We start from the raw sequence: 8060 nt of genomic DNA on the forward strand, positions 1-8060 counted from the left end.
ACAACTTTGATGTCATATAACATAGCCTATTTGGGCAATCAAACATCTAGAATCAAGACTAATACATATCAATACAATACCATCCACAATCATACTCACAACATTTATCATGTCCCAAATTAATCATGCTAATTTCACATATATAGAGAATCATTAGACTACTTTCATAACACCTATTTGAGCATTATCATCTCACGAATAAAGCACATTTCCAAAAATTTCACATTCACGTTATAAACCACACTCCATCATACACCAAGCATACCATGACCATAACACCAAAGACATTGGCTCATATACATATATAAATGGGCTTACAACCATTTTAGCCAAAATAAGCCAATTACATGGCTAAATACCAAATCACCTTATAAAAATATAAGCCAATACATTTGGCCAAATCAAATGACACATATAACAAAATGACCAAGTCACTATACATGTCATACTTTCAACATACTAAGATCATCAAATACCTAAAATAACAGTTTTATTAGTGTGAGGCTAATCATCGAAGATCTTCGATTCCGAGTTAGCTCAACACTATAAAAACATGAAAAATAAACGGAGTAAGCTATATAGCTTAGTCAGCTCGTATGCAAGAAATAAGCTAACCTTACCATACATATAACACTCTATAATATAACATGGCTAAATGTAAATTTTCCATAGTCCCATGATCATAACTTATTCCATCGCAATACTTACCTCATATTCATCATTTCGAACATTAAATAAATGTGAGCTTTATGTACATACCTGAACCATTTCGAAATGAACTTACACATATTCTCATCTTTGACATACCCGTGAACCACTCAGAGTAATAATGTCAAAAGCTCGATATTCTTACACACTAAGTGCCACATATGTAGCCAATGCTACCTTAAATCTCATATCACATATTTGCTCGTTCATCGAGCTATCAATGGGCTTGTTCACACAAGCTGTCCGTCAAGACATAGCTACGCGGTACTGCTCACACAAGTTGTCAAGTATCTGCAACATATGTCGATATACTCAACGACCAGTAGGACGTACAAGACCAGTGTAACACCCCGAACCTGGCCCAGACGTTATGGCCGAATCTGATGTGCCACATTGAAGTTAAAAACCCATGTTTCGTTTTAGTGCTTTAAAAACTGACTTTTGTTAAGCTAACAAAGTGAATGGGAGCTGGGCACCAGGTAGGAATCCGTAACAGAGGAGGTGAGCCATGAAGGCTGCTTAAGTACGAAGCTCTTCTAATGGATTGAATCCTAGACATGCCCACAACCATTGCCACACTTGGTTAAATCGAGTTGTAATTTATTTAAGTTGAAATCTTTGATAAATCAGATAATTGTGGCGTGGTGTTATTTCGAAAACAATTATCATTTTGAAAACACGTCCTAAGTCTAGCCCATTTATTAACAAACAGATTAAAGTTATTAAAAATAAAATAATCCCAGAAAAATAATTAAAATGGCCTTATTACAACCCAAAACCAAACAATAATATTAATAAGATAAAACTTATAAAGAAATAAATCGGCTACTTATTGCAATTAAAAGAAACAGAAACAGTAGTGTGGCCATCTCCGAGTCCCTCTCAGCTCCAAACCATCTAAGCTTAGGGATTACCTGCACAGTTAGAAATGGGGTGAGTTTACGAAAACTCAGTGTGTAATCCCAATAACAAACAAACAGTGAAAACACAATATCAGTACAATCTGGGTCAAAGCCCTATTTAGTCTTGACATATACTGGGCCGAAGCCTTTCGTTTAACGATTACTGGGCCGAAGCCTTTTCATAAATCATATCACTGGGCCAAAGCCTTTTCATAAATCATTGCACTGGGCTGAAGCCTTTACTGTAAACGGTATGGCCCATAGGCCCATTTCAATATCACATGTAATGTCAATGGATGTATGCAAGCCCATTTCAATATCACATGAAATACCAATGAATGTATGCAAGCCCATTTGGGGAGACTACTCAACCCACCATCCGCTACTCTCCACCCGTACCAACCAACACACCATGTGGGGAATAACTCAACACACCACTGGCAGCATAGCTGCTTTATCATATACCTAGAGGCCTAGCCTCTTTAATAACTGGGGCAAAGCCCTTTTCGGTAACCTGGGGCATAAGCCCTTTTCAATAAACTGGGGCATAAGCCCTTTTCGGTAAACTGGGGCATAAGCCCTTTTCGGTAAACTGGGGCATAAGCCCTTTTGCACTTCCTCCATCCATATAAAAACCCAACCCAATGCAACATGTCATGTATGCAGAATGTCATGCCCATATTTGAATTAAACAATCACAGTCAAGTCATTCATATCACCAACATATATTCACAATCAAATCCGTCAACCACACAGTCCAAGTCAGTCACTTGCCCACAATGGCACAACAGTCATTTTTCACATTATAAGGGTATTGTCGTAATTTTACCAAATACCAGGGTTCTCCATGTTCATTACAATTATCAATATTTCCGAGTGTTTAAACAATGATCTTTAACCCACTTTATCAAATTCAGGCTTTTGGGCCCAAAACCCCTAATGGGCTCTACGAATGCTGATTTAGCCTACTTAACCCAAATTTTAAAACAATACTAATCGTGTTAACGTGCAACTTTTTGAAATTCCATTTTCTATCAATTCTACCCAAATGGGTCCGAAAGCCCATTGGGCCCAATTTCAGCCCATTGAGGCCCAACTTACCATCATGCACAAAATTGAGTTCTTACCTGTTCCATCAATCCAAACACCGATCTTATCGTATTTATTGCATCTATACCCAAATGCAACATTACAAGTTCCCGAAATACCGGTATTTTAGCATTTCGGCTTCTCAGCAAATATTAATCTAAGCTATTACGAGGGTTAGTACACACCTGTTACGGGTTGAAGTTGAAACATTTCCAAAATCAATCGCCTACGATAACCACCACCTGTTACTCAAACTTAACTAATCCAATATCAATATATGTAAATCCTAAGCACATCAGTCATACGGAACATAAGGGCATATTCGTCATTTTACCATACAGGGGTATTACGGTCACTTTACCCTACAGGGGCTTTACGGTCTTTTTACCTAATAGGGGTATTTTAGTCATTTCATCCTACAAGGGTGTTTTGGTAAATCTACAAACCAAGGGTATTTCAGTAATTTTGTAAACCAATGGTATTTCTATAATTTTTAGAAAGTCAAGGGTATTTCTGTAACTTTGTAAATCAGGGGTATTTTGGTAATTTTACAAATTAAGGCTATTTCGGTAATTTCACAAACCAAGGGCATTTTGGTAATTTTACAAACTAGGGGTATTTTGGTAATTTTACAAACCAAGGGTATTTTAGTAATTTTGTAAATCGAGGGTAAAATGGTAATTCTGTAAATCAAGGGTAAAACGGTAATTCTGTAAGTCGAGGGTAAAATGATAATTATGTAAATTGGGGGTAAAACGGTAATTATGTAAATCGGGGGTAAAACGGTGATTCTGTAAATCGGGGGTACTTTGGTAATTTTACACGTCGAAGGTATTTCAGTAATTTTACAAATCGAGGGTATTTCAGTATTTTTACAAACTAAGGGTATTTCGATAATTTTAGTAAACAAAAGTATTCTAAACAGGATAACAATACGAATGGGCCTAAAGCCTATTCTCGGCCCAAATGGGCCCACACGCTCGTGTGGCCCTTTTAGCCCAAATCTAGCCACAGATATGAGATTCACCTAGCCTAGTCTAATATTTACTACACAATCAAACAACTTATCCAATTGGGCCCGTAGGCCCATTGGGCCCACATGGCCCCTTTCGGCCCATCGCGGCCCGAAGTAGCCATCCTACAGCTAGAGTAGTGAGAAATACACACCTTATAGGAAACTAGAGTTAATCCACACTCCGAGCACTCTTAGCCGACGCCCAACCCAACGAGCACGCCATACAGCGAAAGGGATCAGCCAAGAAAGGTACCTTTACTCTCCTCATGGTTCCCTCTATTTAAAGCCAGCTTTGTATCCACTCTTATGTTAGCTTCCCGATGTGGGATCCCTCCAACATCAGAGTTTAAATTCAACACCAACTCTTGCCGCCCCCTGTTAGCAAAATAAATGCTCCTTGCTTGCCATGGGATTCGAACCCATGCCTCCCCTCAGATGCTTCACACGCTACTTGCCACTAAGCCACAAGGCTTTTTGTGTCATATTTTATCCCCAATTAATTATAAGGTCTAAAGGCCAAAGTCCAGGTTCCCTTAAAAAAACAAAATAAATTACAAGAGCCAAGACTTGAACCCAGGCTCCCATACAACCTTAATGACGCCACAACCACTAGACTACATGCTTCCTTGTGTCATTTATTTACCACAATAATTTAAAAGGCCCTCATCCAAGCATCTAGGTTTTTTTCACTTAATACCAAAATTTTTGCTAAAGCCCAAGTTTGAACCCAAGATTTCTCCAACACTTCTCAAAGCAATTAACCACTGAAGCAAACATTTAATTGTTTCATTTCATTGCACAATTAAATACCTATATACAACCTCCTTACGGACCCCCACTCAAGGCCCAATACTTCTAGGCCCAAATTCGGGGTGTTACAACCAGCACCCGGATCACATAATCACATAACACATACTAACCTTAGTGACATGTCACTTGTATCCTACCATATTCCTAAGGTTCAAACGGGATTTCATGCTTGTTGATTCATCTTTGGACTCGTTCATAGGATTAAGCTCATCCACATTTATCAAACATACAATTCATGCAATATTAAAGCAATAAAATACAATCACATTAAAGCTTATTTTTAACATATGAACTCACCTTGGTACAAAATGGCTAATAGTTCGAGTTAGTCCACAACTTTGTTCTTTCCTCGGTCTAGGTTAGAACCTCCTCTTTATTGATCTATAATATCAAATTTAACTCATTCAATTATCACATTATTTAATTTTGTCCTAAAAACACCTTATGGCAAAAATTACATTTTTGCCCCTAACTTTTTAACTTTTTACATTTTTGTACCTAGGCTCGTAAAATGATTTTCATTCAATTTCTTCATTACCTAAGCCTAGCCGAACCTATTTCATGCTCATAACAGCCCACATTTTTCATTTATTCACATTTTTACACACATTTTACAACTTTTACAAATAGGTCCCTATTTGACATTTTCATTAAAAATCACTTGGTAAATGTTATTTATCTAACATCAAACATACACTTTCTACCATTAGACATCAAAATACACAAATATTCTACATGGGTAAAATTTTAGACTTTGATTTTCTTTCACATTAGTCATTGAAATAGCTAAATCAAGTTACAACATTCACAAAAACGTAAAAATCATTAAAAATGGGACAAATACGGACTTACAATAGAGCTTGAAAGTTGGTCAAACCCTAGCTATGTCTTCTCCTTGTGAATTTTGGCTATGGGGGATCAAATTAGAAAAGATGACATCTTTTTATTAGTTGATTTTGTCTTTATTTACCAAATGACCAAAATACCTTTCACTTAAAACTTTGAAATTTCACCTAACCATGTTCATTTTTGTCCAACTTAAAGTATAAAGGTCTAATTACCATTTCAAGACCTCCAATTTAAAATTTCATTTCAATTTGACACCTCTAGTTTCTAGAACACATATTTTGCACCTATTGTAATTTAGTTATATTTGTCAAATTGGACACTCTATAGATAGAATTTGTTAAAGAAATTTTCACACAATCATTCAATCACACTGTAAACCTTGAAGAAATAATAAAATTAACATTTCTATTTTAGATTTGTGGTCTCAAAACCACTATTTCGATTTGTCCCTAAAACAGGCTATTACAACTCTCCCCTCTTTAGGGATTTTTGTCCCCGAAAATCTTGCCGAAAAAGAGGTTGGGTACTGTTTTCTCATAGCTTCCTCGATTTCCCATGTAGCCTATTCAACCCCATGTCTTTTCCACAAAACTTTCACTAGGGCTATACGTTTATTACTCAATTGTTTAACTTCCTGGGCTATGATCTTGATCAATTCCTCACCATAGGTCATGTCGGGTCGTATCTCAACCTCCGTTGGTGAAATTATGTATGAAGAATCTGATTGATAATGGCGTAACATCGATACATGAAACACGTTGTGGATCCTTTCCAATTCTGACGGCAAAGCTAATCAATATGCTACTGGTCCTATTCTTTCAACAACCTCATATGGACCAATAAAGCGCGGACTGAGTTTACCTTTGCGATCAAATCTAAGGATTTTCTTCGAGGGAGACACTTTTAAAAATACCTTATTACCGACCTGAAATTCAATTTCCTTTCGTTTTAGATCTGCATATAATTTATGTCTATCCGAACATGCTTTCAAACAATCACGAATTATTTTCACTTTTTCTTCAATTTTTCTAACCAAATAAACCCCGTGAATCTGTCTCTTACTGAGCTCGGTCCAGTATAACTGAGTTCGATACTTACGGCCATACAATGCCTCATACAGTGCCATCTTTATACTCGAATGAAAACTATTGTTATAAGCAAATTCAACTAAAGGTAGATATTTTTCCCAACTACCTTCAAACTGTAAAAAAAATAGCGAAGCATATATTCAAGAACTTGAGTTGTTCTTTCCGATTGATTATCAGTTTGTGGATGAAATGCGGTATTAAAGTTCAACTTTGTGCCCAAAGCTTCTTGCAGCTTCTACCAAAATAGAGACATAAACCTTGGATCTCTATCTTAAATAACAGACATAGGCATTCCGTGCAATCTAACAATTTCAACAATGTACAATTCAGCTAGCTTATCAAGTGAATAGTCGGTACGTACCGAAATAAAGTGAGTCGATTTCGTCAATATATCAATAGTGACCCAAACAACATCTTTCTTCTTCAGAGTCAAAGGTAATCTAGTTACGAAATCCATTGTAATTCTATCCCATTTCAACTCTAGAATCATAACAGGCTGAAAAACCCGAAGGTACTTGATGTTCGGCCTTTACTTGTTGGCAAATCAAACATCTCGATACGAATTTAGAAATATCTCTTTTCATACCTAACTACCAATATAATTTCTTCAAATCATTGTACATCTTCGTACTTCCTGGGTGAACAGAAGAACAACCACTATGTGCCTCGTGAAGAATTTTCTAAATAAGCTCAGTGTCTTTAGGTACACAAACCCTACCTTGGAACATCAAACATTCATCGGTCCCAATTTGAAAATCTGAATCACTAGTCGATTCGCACTGAACTCTTTTAGCTTGAAGCTCTTTGTCACATTTCTAAGCTTCGCAAATTTGCTGAAGAAATGCCGGCATAGCTATCAACTTAGCTATAATCGAGCCATTATCAAATAATGTCAGTCGTGTATTCATTACTCTCAAAGAAAATAAAAATTTCATACTTAAAGCATCAGCGACTACATTCGCCTTTCTTGGATGATAATCGATTATCAACTCATAATATTTTAATAGCTCGAGCCATTTCCGTTGCCGTAAATTCAAATCCTTTTGAGTCATTAAATACTTCAAACTCTTGTGATCGGTAAAGATGTGGTATTTTTCACCGAATAAATGGAGCTGTTAAATCTTTAAAGCAAATATAATGGCAGCCAATTCTACGTCATGCGTCGGATAATTCTTTTCATGCGGTTTCAACTGTCTCGAGGCATCTGCTACCACTTTGCCTTCTTGCATCAACACCCAATCAAGACCGTTTAATGACGCGTCGCTATAAATCAAAAACTCTTTTCCCGACTCAGGTTGCACTAATACCGGTGCCTCAGTTAATAATGCTTTTAACTATTCAAAACTCTTTTGGCATTTCTCCGACCACTCAAACTTAACATTTTTTGTAACAATCTTGTCATAGGTGTAGCAATCATCGAGAATCCCTTAACAAAACATCGATAATACTGGGCTAATCCCATAGAGCTTTTAACCTTGGATACATTCCTCGGCGGTTTTCAATCAATAATTGCTAAAATCTTACTCGGGTCAACACTTATACCTTTCGCGGAGACAATATGCCTTGAAAATTGACTTCTCGAAGCCAAAACTCACTTTT

The sequence above is a fragment of the Gossypium hirsutum genome, chromosome A04 (assembly GCF_007990345.1).
Source record: "Gossypium hirsutum isolate 1008001.06 chromosome A04, Gossypium_hirsutum_v2.1, whole genome shotgun sequence".
Classification (NCBI taxonomy): domain Eukaryota; kingdom Viridiplantae; phylum Streptophyta; class Magnoliopsida; order Malvales; family Malvaceae; genus Gossypium; species Gossypium hirsutum.